The 16910-nt window shown below is 35.3% G+C and overlaps 1 protein-coding gene across 4 annotated transcripts in view; it reads left to right on the top strand.

Moving 5' to 3' along the window:
- Positions 1 to 16910, top strand: part of ROBO1 (roundabout guidance receptor 1) — a 380310-nt gene that overhangs the window by 272647 nt on the left and 90753 nt on the right. The window lies entirely within an intron of this gene.

Below are 16910 nucleotides of genomic sequence, written 5' to 3' on the forward strand. Positions count from 1 at the left end.
TTAAGTTTTCAAAATTATGGAGAATTCTGTCTTGGTTATGTAGAGGAGGAGAATGTGCTTTAATCTCTGGGTCTTCAAACATAGAGCCCTTCTAATATAGTAATTAAATGACAGCTATTGCTGTGAAAACTTTGTCTTTAAAGGGAAACAAATCTACCATTTTTTCAGATCATGCACTTTCAGGGGTCTGTATAATTCGGAACACAAAAATGAGAAGATTCTGTCCTCCTCTAGAATGTAAGATCTGTCCATAAAGAAGGGACGTTGCATTTGCAGTCTATTTCTGTGCACACAATGCCTGTGATGTGACAGACACTTAATAAATATTTGTTGAATTAATGAATTGTATTTGCACTTTGCTAATTTTGATAAAGATCTATTGTTTGGTGCTATATGAGCCAAAATGGATGCCATAATCTATGGCACAAGTTTTTGAATGTTTGAGTCACATCTTAAATTGATCAGCAGAAATGGTTCTGTCAACTCCTTTGTATCCATAGTCCAGATGTTTTTCATTCTCATAATCCCTCTCTCCCTGCTCCATGATGTCATTCTGATTATTTCTCACAACGTCTCATCTGAGAACTTCCTCTCATTTTTTTCCTTTTTAAGGACAAATTGTTTATTGTGGAATTTAAGAGACAAAGACCTTTAAAAAACATTTTGTTGGTGAAAAAAATTCCCTACTTTGACAAGTATGTATAGTAAACAGGGATTTTGGCCATAAACCACTTAGCTTGTTTCTGAGCCTGACATTAGCAACACTTGCTGCTGTCATCTTTTCTGCACAGTCTCTTCTGAGGCCTTTATGAAGAAAAAGGTGTCTTTTGAGGGAGTGCTTCTACTGTAGGCTTTCTACAAAAGAGCCTTGTGGGCTTTTTACAGTAGAAAAAAAAGAATAAAGAATATTTCCTTCCTGTCTCTAAAGCCATTATGTTCCACTTTGGGATTTTTAGCTCAACCTCATAAAAACAAAAGAAAAAAAAAGATCAAGAACAAACATTGAATTTCTAAGGCCCAGACTACGTCTCTTTAATCTAAGTTAGACTTGAACTCCATGTTAGTCTATAACTGTAAGAAAAGGAAACCCTTTTACATGTAGAGAAAGCATAAATTTAAGAGATGTCAAATTCAAGTTCAAAAGCCCTCCAGTGGGAGTGAAAGTAGCCCGGGATGAATACAAGACATGAAAAGGTGTGTCTATCTCCAGGCAATTGTGACAGGGAGGTTGATTGTCTATCCCATTAGTCAAGGAGACGTGTTTCACTTTATGTTTTAAAGTCCTTTACCTTGGGAGTCTTATGCTTTTATAAATAATAGCCATTCTACCATAGACATTGAAATCAATGTCTAAATGGTAGCCAGTCTACAGTAGACATTGAAATCAAAATAGAATTTCTTCCTGCAATTTTAAACTCAATTCCAAAGCTAATTCAGCCTTAAGATTTCCATATGGAATTCTTGCTCCCTAAGCCAAGATTTCAATGGAAATTGGGTACAAATGATCAATTCCAGAAACTACTTAAGGAATTTAGAAGTTCTTATTTCAAGTGCACGGGGTTTTCTATAAATATAAGAGATTTGTCTACTGTTAAAAAGGTATTATTTTATTCAAATATTAAAATAAAATATGTATATTAACATCACTGTTAAAATATATTTATCACTCTGGAATAATATACACAGTATGTCAAAGAAAGTAACACAATTCCCAACTGCAAAAGATAACTAAGAAAAAAAACAAAGGAAACTCTTCAAAGGAAACTTGAGAAGTTGTATCCTTTTTCTTCATTTGAGAGTGAATGTAGAAAAATACTAGTTACTACAAAGGAAACTAATCAGAAATGAATTCACTTGATAGCTGGAAACAATTATAATAAATTCAGTAATGTAGTTGTTTCTGATCTTTGTACTTTATTTGTGGTTCATTTTTAAAAGGCACTATTGGAATCAGTATGAGCTTAAAAATAATCTTCCTTTCCCTCACTCCTCAAACAAAGAATATTTAATTTTGAGAATTGATGTTGGGCAACAAAACCCAGTCCTCCAGGTAGAAGTTGTGTGAAAAAAAAAAACTCTCTTAAATAAGAGTGACTGATTTTCACCCCCAGTTAGACGTAATTAGTTCCAACATTTAAAAACTAACTTTGATTTGAGAATTACTTCTCGTTCCCATTTTTCTCTCGAAATCCTAATTCTGCTCTTTTGGAGACTCTATCTGTATATATTTCCTTAAATATTCCTTCCTCAACTCTACGGATTTCCTTGTTTTTTCCCTTGTGTACTCTTCGCAGAGCTTAGCATGGTGCTGGGCATCTAGGTGGCACTTTATCTAATGATGACTTGTTAGAATTAGAAATATGAATCTGGACTCCAGCCTTCTGTTTGAGCAGTAGAAATATAGGGACGTCCTAGGGGAAATTCAAGCAGCTTCTGGTGGCTTTGATCCTGAATGCCACCAGTAGGTGCCTTGCATTAAATTTGAATTTGATCTGTGATGGCTGCCTGGTGATCAGTGTTTGAAGAGGAGCAGAGTAAAACTGAGGACTAGACAGAGTTTCTTAAACTTATCTGAAGTTTGTTAAATATGCGTTATGAGGCATGCCCCTGGAGAACCTGATTTAGGAGATGTGAGTGGGACAAAGAAATTTGTTTTTGTTGCTGTTTTTAAACAAGCAAAGTCAAGAATGCTTGGAATGAGGAGTTACTTGATGAGCTGACAGAAAGAATAAAGGGCTGTAAAAATTTTCTTTAGAGTTTGGGAATTACCAGAGCTGGAAGAAGTGTGTTACAAAGAATTGAGTAGCTAAGAGCATAGATATTGAAGTCAGACAGAGTTGAGTTGAATCCTGTTCCTGTCGTTTACCAACTATGTGACACAGAAAAGCTTATTTTTATCTTCCTGAGCCTCAGTTTCCCCATATATAAAATGGGTATAGTAATCCCAACCTCGCAGTATTTTTATACGGATTAAATAAAATTTTATATATATATATATATATATAATGTTTAACAGTGTCTGTTACAGAATAAATATTTTGTAAATAAGGAATATTGTATTCATATTAGTGTTATTATTATTAATAGCTTTATTGCTTAATTTTAGTAACTATTAGTTACTTAGTAAGAAAATAGTAATGTTCAGGTAATTCTGGACAGGCACTTCTTCCTCTGCTGTTGTAAATGAGAAAGCTGAAGTACTAATATAGCCATGATAATTTATTATGTAATGAATTATTTAAAACTCTTCTCAAATATAAACATTAGATTTTCATTAGAGAAAAACTTTCTTGGTTTTTCTAGTAAGTGTGTTGGATCTTGTTAGTGCCATTCAAAGCTGGTGCTAGACTTATGTTGAAGTTTTGCAAGATAACTAGATAAATTAATGAAAACTATGAACATTTGTGAATAGCAATGATTCAAAAAGATTGCATTCTATGTGCAATAGAGTGTTACTGTTTTGGAAAAACATTCAGCAGAGGATATTTGACCTCAATTCTGATTCTATTGCCTCTGAGAAAGACTGTTTTGCAATTATGTGGCTTCTCAGCACCTTAGGTTATCTTTCTATAAAATAGTGATGTTTCCTGGCAATTCGCTCTAAGTAAGATTATCCCTGAGCAAATATCCTCAGAAACTGCTTATTTTTCTTCATAACTACTCAGAAGCGTCAATTAACCACTTCAAGCCATGAGTGAAACGTGAGGTCACATCCTGTTACTAGCGAGTCACAGCACCCCGAAAACCTATTCCATATATATATCTCAGGCAACATTAGTTGGATTACTTCTTGCTGAGCGGCAGAATGCCAAAGCCATTGAACTAAATCAAAATATTGATTATTTATTATATAGAAGATTTTACTTTCCTTGAAAAAGAGGCAAATTTGTAATAAAATTTGGTGATGTTAGGAAGTTTCCTATTGAAAATATGTGCAACCTTGACTCTAAGTATTTAGGCAATAAAAAGAACATCCAGATTCCTTTAATTTGTGTGTCAATTTTGGTGTATTATTGAAACTAAATGCCAGAATGGACCCAAAGATTCTGCAGTAATTTGACCTATTAAAAAATGTCTACTACAAGATCAATAAGAAATAGCAGAGCAATGCTGTTTGGTATGATTACAGAAGAAAAGTGTTTCTACTTAACTCTCAGTTAACCAGAACATTCAGTTAACCTGAACTTGATTGATATTGTGTCATTCTCTGAAACAGTTAAAGGTTTGTTACCTATAAATTTAAACCATCAATGTTATTATATTTATACTTAATATGTGTCTGCCCCTTTTCCTCCCATGCATATAACATCTATACACCTCCTTAAAAATTCTCTGTGAACCTAAAATACTCATAAAAAATCAGGCCTCTTTTTAAAGACATGTCATCTCAATTTTGATTTATTACATTCTTATATTTTCACTTTAATGTCTCAATTTGACAAGTGTTAAGATTGCTGGCTGGGTCTTGGAAGGACTGAATTATCTTTCTGAACTGGTGTTTCATATTGCATAATGGCCCCATCTTTTAAGGAAAAAGATATATACTGTGGTATTTATAACCATTTTATAGGTTGTGACATACCTATAAAATATAAAATCTAACTACAACAAAATAGATGCAGAGAAGCAGCCTGCCAGGCTTTCAAACAGTGTGCTATTGAAACTGCTAAAAATTTATGTCTCCGCTTGGTGTTCTGAGAATGGTCGCAGGTTTGTTTTATATTATTTTATTATCGTAATCTAAACCTATTAGGCCTGGTGGTTTATTTAGATGCTTGCCAGGCGGGCCTTGAGGTCCTTCTTAGAATCACATGATAGCTCACTTAAGTTGTTTTACTTGGTTTTATTTTTGAACTAATTCATGGTTAATTTAAAAATGAGTCATTCTTTTTCTTCTTAGATTGAAGGTAGCCTTTAAGATAAGCTGGATGCAGCTTCAAAACACTTAAAAGAAAAATAAAGAAATAAAAATAATTTTATTTACTATACTATTAATAACAAACCCTTTAAAATGAGTAATTATTTATTTATGATGACAGTCATGTTGATAGCTTTTTCAATAATTCCATTTTTGAGAAGTGCTACCCGAAAGAAAGATAGAAGATAAGGCGCAGAGCGTTTAAACTCTGAGTTTCTCCTATTTCCAAGTTTGTCCTCCGCCTCTAAGATTTCTTATGATTCTTTGCTTCAGAGATACTCATTGCTTAAACAAGGCAAGCAAGATGGCATTATTCATCTTTCCACTCCCTTTGCAACTTTACAGATAAAGCAGCTATTATTACTGTCACAATTTCATTTCCAAAGTAAATTTGTGACTCTCCATCACCAGAGTGATCGTGTTCCCATCGCTGCGTCTGTCACAGGAAACCAAATTGAAAACGGGCTTCCATACACCAGCTATTTCCCAAGCAATCACATTTTATCTTTGCTGAGTTGAACCATTAAGAAAATCTAATCCCATTTTTGTTTGTCTCTCTTGCAAAGGGAACTAAAAGACATTCAGTCTTCCTGTTTCTCTTACTCCTGAGTGCTGGGCCAGTAAGACTCAGGAAGCCGGACATTTAGATCTCAGTTCACACCTCACTGCACTCCTCTGCAGGCCTCTCCCAGGGACCAGTTATTCTTTGAAGCTCAAGAAACAGTCGCTGTTCTGCCCCTTCAGCAACAGCTCTGTTAAAAGGAAAGGCAGATGCCAAACATCTCTAAACCTTGTGATGCGCTGTTACCCGATGAATGGAATTTCTGTGAAATCCCAGCTCTTTTCTCATCAGTGCTTGTCCATTTTTCTTCCCTTGATGTGAAACTACTCTAGTCTCTCAATTTCATCGCCTGTTTTATTTTTTAATTGTAAAATATAGTATCATGAATGATGTTGCCATCTTTTAAGTTTATTGTCGGCATACGGTAGGAATGTTCAAATGAATCATCAGAAGGATGTGCATTCTCTTCTATTCTGAAGAACTGTTATTTGGTCTGGTGCTTCCCATAAGTGTTTATGCCTACCGTGCAGTGAAGGGACAGAGTGCTTCCTCAATGGGATTGATTAGCCACTGACAGCTCCTGGAAGGCTGAACCTTAAAGTCTGAGATTGACGTGAGACCAGAGAGACACAAAGACAGGGAAAAAAGACTGGTTGGTGTCTTTTGGCTGACTTAATTGCTAGTAATGGGAGGTTTACCAGAGCCTTTCTTCTTGCTGCTAGTGAACTACGTGCTTCAAACAAGAAGCTTTGCTGAAATGTCTTGGGCACTACAGTTTATGATTGCTCCCTACTTAATGTCCCGATGAACTAGGAAGTTATAATGGTAGTTATAACTTGCAGTAAAACAAGAAGGAACTGTCAGAGGTTTGTCTAAGCTTTTAAGTTTCCACAAACCCAGTGTGTGAATATTACTTCACAGGGAATAATAGTGATGCGGTGAAAATAGGAGCAGACACTGAGTTCTCTCATCTTCTCCATTTCAGTTAGTGGCAGTACAACCTGAAGAAACACACTAGTAGACAGCTTGGGTGGTGGTGGGTCAGGATTTTATTCTCCCATTTCTTGAATGTCAATCACCTCAAGATCCTACTTACTTTGCCTTTTAAATATTTCTCAGCTCTCACCACCTCTCTTACCTTATCACTGCTTGAATTCAGGCCTTTATCATCTCTGTAACAGTGAAGCTGTTGGCCTCTTACCAGTTTCCTTGGCTCCATCTTGTCCATTGGATCCATTCTCCACATAACAAGTTTTTCTACCTAAAACATAAATCGAGTTATATTAGCTCTATCCATAAAACATTGCCATGGTTCCCATCTCTCTAGGAAAAGAACCAAAATACTTCATAGTTCTCTTCCTGGCTACCTGGACCTCTCTTGCTACTCCCTTCAGTGTAGTATCAATGTATGGTTTATATCTATTTTCATACTATATCATGTAGCTTACCTCTGGGATTTTCTTCATGTTGGTTGCTTGGTCTACAATGCCCTGCTCCAACCTGCGCCATCTTCTACTTGCTAATTACTCCTATCTTGGACTCAGTTCAGTTGAGAACCCTCCAGGAAGCTTTGCAGACAGTTCCTACCCCAGTGTGGGTTAGGGACCCCCCCATTCTTGTACCCATTAGATGCTTTTGCCACCCTTATTGCATTTCAACGTCTGCCCCACTTGACTGTGAGTTTCTTAGAGGCTCACTTTGTTTACATTACCTTCTTAGTCTGTTGATTACTGTGGTCTTAGGGACCAGCCTTGGTGCTCATGTAAAATTTTCTCTGTGCATGAACCAAGGGCTGCCCTGATCCATGCCAGCTGTGAGATCCTGGGCAAGTCACTTAACTTCTCTGACTTTCAGTGTACTCATCTAGCGAAAAAATGAATGCACATGTAATATAAACATCAATGACCTGATAGGAAATAAAATAATTAACAGAATAATTAGATTCTCGTAAAACTAGTTAGTAGATTATGAGCTGCTTATGCAAAAGCAATTACTATGATTAGTTTTCCCTTTAGCTTCTTCCAAAACAAGGAGAAATCCATTAGATGCCCATTATATTTTTGGTTTTGTCCATGGAGATTTGAAATTTTTTGTAGCTGATTAATGTACACTTTAGTAATTGTTTTGCTTTTCTACAAATACAATTTTCTGTGACTCGATATTGGGGTCTATCTGTGAAAATTATTCTGTTGATATTTCTTTAGAAAGTGTTTTAGGGAGAGTTTTTCTTTCTTTCTTTCTTCTGCTGCCATTAGGAAACATTCTGTAGCGTAGAATTGACAGCACAGTCTTTTGTCGCAGACTAACATGGATTTGAACGCTGAATGTGCAAGTTATTAAATCTCTGATGCTCAGTTTTCTCATCAGTAAAATGAGGGTGAAAATGTTTTCCTCATAGGATTGTGGTGGAGATTAAATGAGCTGATAAGTAGGAAATTCCTAGCACATTGTGTGAAACATTTAAAAGCTCAATAAAAAATAGAAGCAATGAAGGTGATATGAAGAAGAAGGGTGTGGTGGAACTCCCTTTGGTGACATGTCTTTATATGTGTCAGAATTAGGACTCCATGTTGCTTCAGTGGTCCTAGCTGCCTATCACTAGCTGCGTAAAAGGATTAAGTTCTGAGTCACGTGTGCATCTTCCAAAATATTTTACACAGACACACAATAAATACGTTTCAACAAATGATGACTATCAAGGTTTCTGTAATTGTGGTTAAAAAATATCAATCTTTATTCTAGTTGCTCCAGGCAACAGTGGATAAGTGAAGTATGATGCAAAAACATTCTGTATTTAATTAAAACTATTTTTTTGTATATTTGTGTATTAATTTTGTGTATTTGCTATGCATTTGAGACCAAAATTTTTTTTAATTAAACAGATCCTTAATTAACATGATTCCTTTTGATCTTTAAATGTGATTATTATGCCACCTGGTGTGTTCAATGCTGCTAAATTTCCTGATAGAACGAATAATGCCGAATTCCTTCACTGCTTCTTCCATAAATATAACCCATATACTGCAACAATTGAATTAACTGGAGATAAAAATAATGTGGATAGATGGTCCCCAGCAATAACTTCCATATAATTTAAAATTTTAGTAGTTTTGAAAATGGATCAGAAAGCATAATCTATTAAAAGAAACATGCTTCCATACGTTTGACCATTTTCTAAAATGTGAAACAATAACTTTGAAGATAACGAAAGCACATGTTAATCTCACACAATGTAACTTGCTGTGTATGTGTATGGCTTCTTTCTTTTATGGGCCGCTAGATGATTATTTCAGAACATAACATTAAAATTGTGGTAAAAGTAAAACAATATATCTTACTGTAGATTTATTGCTAGGAGTCCTTTAATACACTTGCATTCAGAAACAAACTGTGGGGCAAGGAAGGCCTAGTTTGTAAATTTGTGGTTCACTATGTTTAGCTTTCTATCAGTATATGAGATCTGATAGAGTATAAGAGTCATATGACTTTTTAGAGCTCGTATGATATCTAGCCATAAAAGAAGTAATGAGAGAAAAAACTGCGCCCTTCAGTTCTGAATTTCCTTTCTTTGATGTAGACTTCATTTAAATCATTTGTTGGAACAGTGTGCTTAAATTGCTGATTTCAGAAAAGCTGGCAGTATAATAGTGCATTGTTTCTGACCATTAACGTGGTTATTTGAGTCAAAGCCAAAACTAATAGTGTCAAGGGGCCTTTCTGCAAGTTCAAGTTAGGTTTACTATACTCCAAGATCCTGGTTGAGAACTGTGAGTTCATCAACATTTTGATGAAACACATATTAGAAGACCCCCAAAGCTTTACTTGATGACTTTAAGAACCTTGATATGTGTGTGATTTGTGTGTCAGACTCTGACCTCTGACAAGATATAGCAGACTGGTTCTTTGGGGAAGGATTCTTCATGACGTACAGCAATAATCTACAGAGACCCAGTAAAGTCAGTACTACGGTAGTATAAACAGTGCTTCAGGGGTTGGGGGATATTATATGTAGATACAACATACACACACACACACACTGTTATATTTATTTACTACCTCCTGTATGTATGTCTTGCTACTTTTAATGCTGAACTCATGAAATCTTATTCGAAATGCCTCCCATCTAGGATTTGTTGTGGTTTTTTTGTGGTTTGTTGTTCTTGTTTGTTTTGTAGTTAATGATTTAAAAAATTCATTTGAAAATCTGAGGGGCTGATGAGAAAAAGAGATTTGTGATTGTAAAGAGAAAACTCCAAAAAGACAATGTGTGATTGGAGACTTTTAAAGCCTCGGTGTTGCCAGCTGAGCCCTTTGTGAGCAGGCTGAAAGTAAAATGCCATCAGCCAAGAGGCTTAATGAAGTCCCACTACAGAATTTAACAAGAGAATGATTTGTGAGAATGGCTCCCTCTCCTAACTGTTCTGATCCAGGGCTGTAAATGGGTTGCCAAGCCCCTGCTCCTGCTGGTTTTTTATGCTATTTGATTTGATTGAGACCCAGCAGCATTTTGGCCTATGCTTCTTTGCCTTTTTTTTTTCCTTAGGAAGGATAAAGTAAAGAATTTCTTGTGTTGTTGCAGCTTTCAGAAATAGCCATTTTAACTCTAATGACTGTTGAAGATGTGACATTCTCTTAGATTTCTTTCATTTGCTCATGAAGGTTTTGGATTGCTTTCAGTTATTTCAAACAAACTGATAAATCTTAAAATTAATCAAAAGGAAAAGCATGGACCACGTGGCCTTCCTACAGAGAATTTGAAATACTCTCTTAATGTGAGTGCCTCGCAAGTATTTGAAGAAACAAGGAGAGCAGTCAGGTACAAGAATAATTGACACATAAGATGATTCTGTGACAAACAGTGACGCAACACCGTAGTAGTAAATAGCACATCTTGGGCCTTCCATCGAGTTCTTTACTGGGCTTTATTAATTTACATAACAGTGAGTAAATTTTTCTAGTCACCCAGTTGTATAGACGTATAACTTAGCAACTGTCTTTAGCAACCTACCTTATGAAATAATGCCATCAATGTGGAAATACGTAATTAAGTTGTGTGAATCTATACTATCTGAATTACTCAGCCTGAGAGTGAAATTTCGAGAAATAAATTAGTTTTCTGCTCTACTCATTGACAGTCAGCTCAATTTAAAACATTAGATTTATTGCTAACAATCTCACATAACTTTAAGACTCAGAATTATTTTGTGATATTGGGTATCATTTACTGTAAAAGAATTAATTCGAAGTTAATCCACATTGATATATTCAATTCCATCCAGAACTGTTAGGACATAAAGTGATTAAGATAGTTCATTGTTTAAAAGAGAATAATCATAAAGAGAATAATCATAGATTATTTCACATTAAGCATACCGTTTTCTGATGATGAACTCCAGGTAAATTAAACATGCAAGCTAATTGAAATTTGACTTATGTGTCCAAAGGTAGTGATTTTTTATTATTTGTTTGCTATCATTTTAATTTTTTTATCTTTTGGCTGAGGAAGATTCTCTCTGAGCTAGCATCCATACCAGTCTTCCTCCATTTTTTGGTATGTGGGCCACAAGCACAGCATGGCCACTAACAGAACAGTGTAGGTCTGTTCCCAGGAACTGAACCCTGGCCAGCAAAGTAGAGCACAGGGAATTTAACCACTAGGCCACTGGGGCTGGCTCATTTTATATATTTTCATAGATATACACAGCATTAATAGTTACGTTAAACAGTATTAATTCTTATAGATGCACAAATCACTTCAGGGTATTCCAAACATCAGAGTCATTGTAAGAATAGTTATACTTTACAATTATGCACAGCTGATATCCTTTAAGTCTTATTTCAGTAATTTAAAAATATAATAGGTTCTTTTTATTTTAGTTTTTTAAAAAAAGATTCTGTATAAATTGGAAGTTACTACTTTATAATATCATACCTAAAGTTTGCAAAACTGATTAAAATACCATGAGCACTTTAATTTGCTTTTAAACTGTTATTCTCAGGACTTGATAAATAATGTGCCAGTATAAACACACCTGTAGAAAATACTAAAATAAATACAAGACAAAATATAGCTGAGTAATAGCTTTATAACAGATTTATGAGGGTAAGAAAATCCGTAAATGGCTGTTAAGGCCAACTGTAGCTTTAGGACATTTATTTTGTGTGGTCGATGTTATTAGGAGAGAATTTAGAGCATTGCACAATTAAACCTGATAGATATGGCCATTTTACAAAGGTGCTTTTAAAAAGTTAACTTTGTGGATGGTGGAATAGTCATTTTGAACAGTGTTCTTTTTAGGTCATTAGGAAAGAGATGAGGTGTGCTCTGGTGTTTTTCTTAGACTTTTTATTCCCCCCAAATGTACCAAAGTACTGAATATAATTGATGATAAGTAATTTTGGCCTGATTTAGGTTTCTTGGGAATAAATGTTAAATTATATCGTTTCTGTACTGGATGGTTGAGATTTTGAATGTTAGAGATGGATGGGGCTTACAAATCATTTACTTTGGCTCTGTTTTACAGATGAGAAAACTGAGGAAATACACAAAAATGTCAGTATATTATATAGCAAACTGTGAACCTATGCATTTGATACTTGACTGCATGCATTTGACACTTCTGGTGGTGTCCTAAAAGATTGCATCACATCACTTTTCACAGATGGAATTGGCTGTTGCAACATTGTTCTTTCTGTGAGAAAATAAAACATAGCATGAGTCATTTCCTCCCCCAAATCTTTTTATCTGTGTGAGACCTGCCCATATATGAGCAGAATAATTATGTATCCATATTAACTCAATATATTAATGCATGAATTGTTCATTTAAATAATTTCTTATTGAAAGTTGTTTTGTTTAGGTAACAGAAGCAAAACATTTCAGAATCAAAATTACATTAAAGTAAGGTTTAATTCTTTGTTTAAAAACAAATAAACAAACCAACCAAAACAAGTCAGGCAATATAGTAAAAAGCACAGGATTTTAAGAGCTGGGCAGACAGAATCGCAATCCTCATTTCTTAGCTGATGTGTGACTTTAAGAAGTTGCTTTATCTTCACTTTCCTCTCTTTGTAAAATAGGCATATTGAACTCTTCCCTGCAGAGTGCTGCGGGCTTCCAGTGTATGATCCGACACTCATTTAGCTAACATTGATGGCTTTTTATTAAACTAAGATGTAAAAAGGGTATGTGATTTATGCAGATCACAGACCTGATTAATTTTGGAGAGGATCAAGATCCAAAGTTGTTTAACTGTCAGTTGAGTAATGTTTTCTTATATCGTCATGCGCCTTAACTCTAGACCCTCCACGAAATATGCTATTTGAGGATAGGAATTCCAAATTTTCAAATAAACAAATTCTTGAGCACTTTCTATGTACAAAACAGTAGGCTGGACACTGTGAAGGATGCACAGATACGTAAGACAAGGATCCTGCCTTCACAGAGCTTATTATAGCCTGGTGAAGAAAGGCGATAGACACAAATATCTACAGGATCAGCAGAATGTAAAGTGTGGAATCGTAAAGATATGGATATGCCAAGTAGGGAAAAAGTGCTTTCAATTGGGTGATAGGAACATTGTTGTCATTTGTTCACAATTCAACAGATATTTACAGTGTGAGTAATGTCCTCAACTTGATGAGTTCTAGAGACATCATAGCCAACAAAATAGTTAAATGCTTGCCATCATGGAGCTTATAAGCTAGTGTGAGAGACAGACATTTATATAATAATCACACAAATGTATAATTTCAAACTATAAGTTCTCTGGAAGGAAAGAATATATAGCACTCTGATAAGATTTAACCTCGAATTTGGAGGTAGCTCCTTGAAGATGTATTTTTTTGAGGTAAGAGCTAGACTGTGAGTAGGATTAAATAGGAGAAGGGGGAGGATCCCAGAATCCAGCATCCCAGGGGATAGCATAAACAGAACCAGAGATGAGATGGGGTATGGTGTACTCAAGGACCAAAAGAACTATAGGCCCAAGTTAGGGAGACGGAGGACGAGAGGTGATACAGGAAGACACTGAAGATTTACGTAGCAAGGCCATGTTAAGGATTTGCTCCCTATTTTAAGAGTAATGGGACCATATTGAAGGATTTTAAGCAAAAAGATACTATAATCAGATTAGTTTAGTTTTTAATCCCTCTGGCTACCTGGTGAGATTGGATTGGAAACAAGGAAGACAGTTCAGGTGAGCACTAGTGGATAACCTGAGCCAGAGGAATGGCAAGAGAGAGAAGGAGGTCGATGGAAGGGAGAAATAGTTACAAAATAAAAGCTGTGGAATTTGATAATGGATTGTATATTTCAAAGAGGAAGGAGAGGAAAGATCTAGGTTTCTGGCTTTTTTTTTTTTTTTTGAGGAAGATTAGCCCTGAGGTAACTACTGCAAGTCCTCCTCTTTTTGCTGACGAAGCCTGGCCCTGAACTAACATCTGTGCCCATCTCCCTCTACTTTATATGTGGGATGCCTACCACAGCATGGTGTGCCTAGTGGTGCCATGTCCGCACCCGGGATCCAAACCGGCGAACCCCAGGCCGCCGAGAAGTGGGACGTGCGAACTTAACCCCTGCACCACTGGGCCAGCCCCGGTTTCTGGCTTTCCAAGTTGATTTAGGGAATATAACCATCAAAATTGTGATCCTGAGATCCTATGTCAGGTGGCATATCCATTGTCATAGACTGCTGGGTAGCTGCATTTCAATCTTGGACTCTTTAGTAAGCAAATAAGTAAGTCACACCATTTGATAACTTTCAGGAAAGTAGGGACATTTTTAGAAGAGGAAGGAAAAGAGAAAGAGTATTAATTCTTTCTGAGTACCTATAATATGTCAGGCATTGTGCAAGTTACTTTGTGGGAAAATAATTATTCATTATTATTCTGATAAATTATAAATTGAATAGACATTCTACAGCAAGGTTTCTCAGTTCTGGCACTATTGACATTTTGGGCTGGATAATTCTTTGTTGTGGGGAGCTGTCTTGTGCGTTGTAGGATGTTTATCAGCATCCCTGACCTCTGTCAACTGGATGCCAGCAGCACCCCGCCTTCAGTTATGACAACCAGAACTGTCTCCAGAACCATTGATCTACAGAATAATGTGAGATATTTGAGTGGAGGTGAAAAGTTCATCGTATTTTATCTATCCATTAAAGATATTCTAAAAATGCCTCTCTTAATCACTCTATTTTTGTGTCTGAAAAGTTGAAAGACAATGACAGGCTTTTATGTTGAACTCAATCTTTCCCCCCAGAAGAAATCATTCTTAGTATTAAAATATCCTAAGGGTTTTTAATTGTTAGAGATATTATCATTCATAAGTATCTATGCATATAGTTTCTCTGGCGTGACAGTAACTGGGTTTTGTCAGTGCAAATGTAGATAGCTTCACTACTTGAAAATTTGAGTGTTCCTCTGTTTTAATAAAAATGTGTTTCTTCCTCTAAAAATCTTGTAACTCACTACTTTACCCCATTCATATTCTCTAGAATGTGGTATTTACAATTCTAGTCTGTCATATTTGTTAATTGAGCCCAGTTGTTCAAAAAGCGCTATATATAAGAATGAAAAAGGATCATATCAATTTAAGAATTTTCTATAATTTAGCTATTAATAATGAAACTTAATATCTATGGATTGGCAGAAGGATTTCATAGTCAAGTGATTTTGTTTGCAGCCTATTCGAGAAAGCTGTTGTCTGCTTGGTCTTACCATACATAAATTTGCCTAATCATGAAATCTTCTATAGAGTCATTCTAGGAGTTTAGAAATATTTAAATTGTTTTGGACCCAAATACTGTGTCAGTCTTCTGTCATTACGTTTTAAAAGCATTGTATGGCCCATTGCTAACAGTGAAGAATCTCAATACTTTATTTAACTTGTAAGGATAAACTTGAATATGTTTGCCAATATGCTTCAGAAATTGAGACCTCAATATGAAAATACCAAAATCTTAATCATAAGGTGTGCTAGTTATGCAAATATTTCCTTTCTTGGAATTTTCTTGTGTCTCCTGGGTTTGTCATATGAGCTATGTGTATAAAGTACTTCATCAACTCAGGGTAATATAACTGAAAAGAATATTTTTGAGGACACTTTCTACTAGAATATGCATTTATATATACATAATCTGAGGGAAAAATATTGGGGGCAGAGGGATATATCAGCTGTCCTGTTTTGCCTCTGAATTTCCACACTCTTAAAATCATAGCGTAGAAAGCACTTTGAGTCAGCTACTCTATTCCTTTAGCAGACAGGGTTATAGCTAAACTGTTGTGGCCAAATGGAAATAAATCCCATTTTTAAAGACCTCTAGAGACATCACAGTTGGCAACCAATTCATGGTTCAGTGCCCTTTACTGTTAACTGCTTCTTTTCTATACTTTCCCTAAGCCATTCATGCTACTATTTAGGCCCATTATCTTCTCCTTTTCTGGCCTAAGTAGTTATCAAGATTGGCTTGTCCCTGTATTTATTAGACCTAATCTGAGGACTTCTTAAGTATCTGTCCAGCTAACATTTTCTCAGACCAAAAAAAGTCTTTTTTCCAGCTTCTGTATAATTTTTTTCATTTATCATCTTTCTGACTCATATCTCCTGAATATGACAGGCAGATAGAAGAAATCTTTTCTTTCTTTCTCCCCCTCCCTCCCTCCCTTCCTTCCTTCTTCTCTTCGTTCCTTTCTTCCACTTCATTTTGCTTCTTTTCTCTCTTAGCTTCTTGTCTTATTTATAAATAAAGATTATTGTCTGAACAATGTACATTCTTAAAATACAGATTTCAAAGTAATTAAATAATCTGGAGCCTTTTGATTTCACATTCAAAAGAGGAAGAAGGTCTCTTATTTTACGTGTGTGTGTGTGTGTGTGTGTGTGTGTGTGTGAGGGGGTGGGAGAGAGAAAGGCTAAATTCTCTCAAACTTTTTAAGCAGTTGTTTTTTAAAGAACTATCAGTCAAGTATGTAATATTTGTATATCTCTAAGTATCTTAAAGAGATACTTTCTCTTTTAGATTCAAAAGGGAATCAGAAAGTTTTATAATTATAAAATTTATATGTATAATATAAATATATATGTATATAATTAGATTTGGATAACTCCCCTCCCCCTCCCAAGAAAATTCAACCTAGGTGAAAACAGTATGCTTTCCATACAAACTCAGCCTGTGACAAGTTCCCTAATCACTCACCCTTTTGAAACTCCCTCCAATTAAAAAACTTTAGAGCTGTTACTGGAGGTGGATTGTAATCTCCATAATATTGCTATGTTAAAAAAATAAAATAGCAAGTTTTAATCTCTTAAAAATATATACTTATTTTTAAAAATTACTTTGCCTTCCTTTTTCACATATTTACCTTAAAATGTGTTATTGTAAAAATATTATTTGTTCTCGTGTTTCAAGAGTTGTATTTTATTCAATT

This window comes from Equus quagga, chromosome 21, assembly GCF_021613505.1.
Source record: "Equus quagga isolate Etosha38 chromosome 21, UCLA_HA_Equagga_1.0, whole genome shotgun sequence".
In the NCBI taxonomy this organism is placed as follows: domain Eukaryota; kingdom Metazoa; phylum Chordata; class Mammalia; order Perissodactyla; family Equidae; genus Equus; species Equus quagga.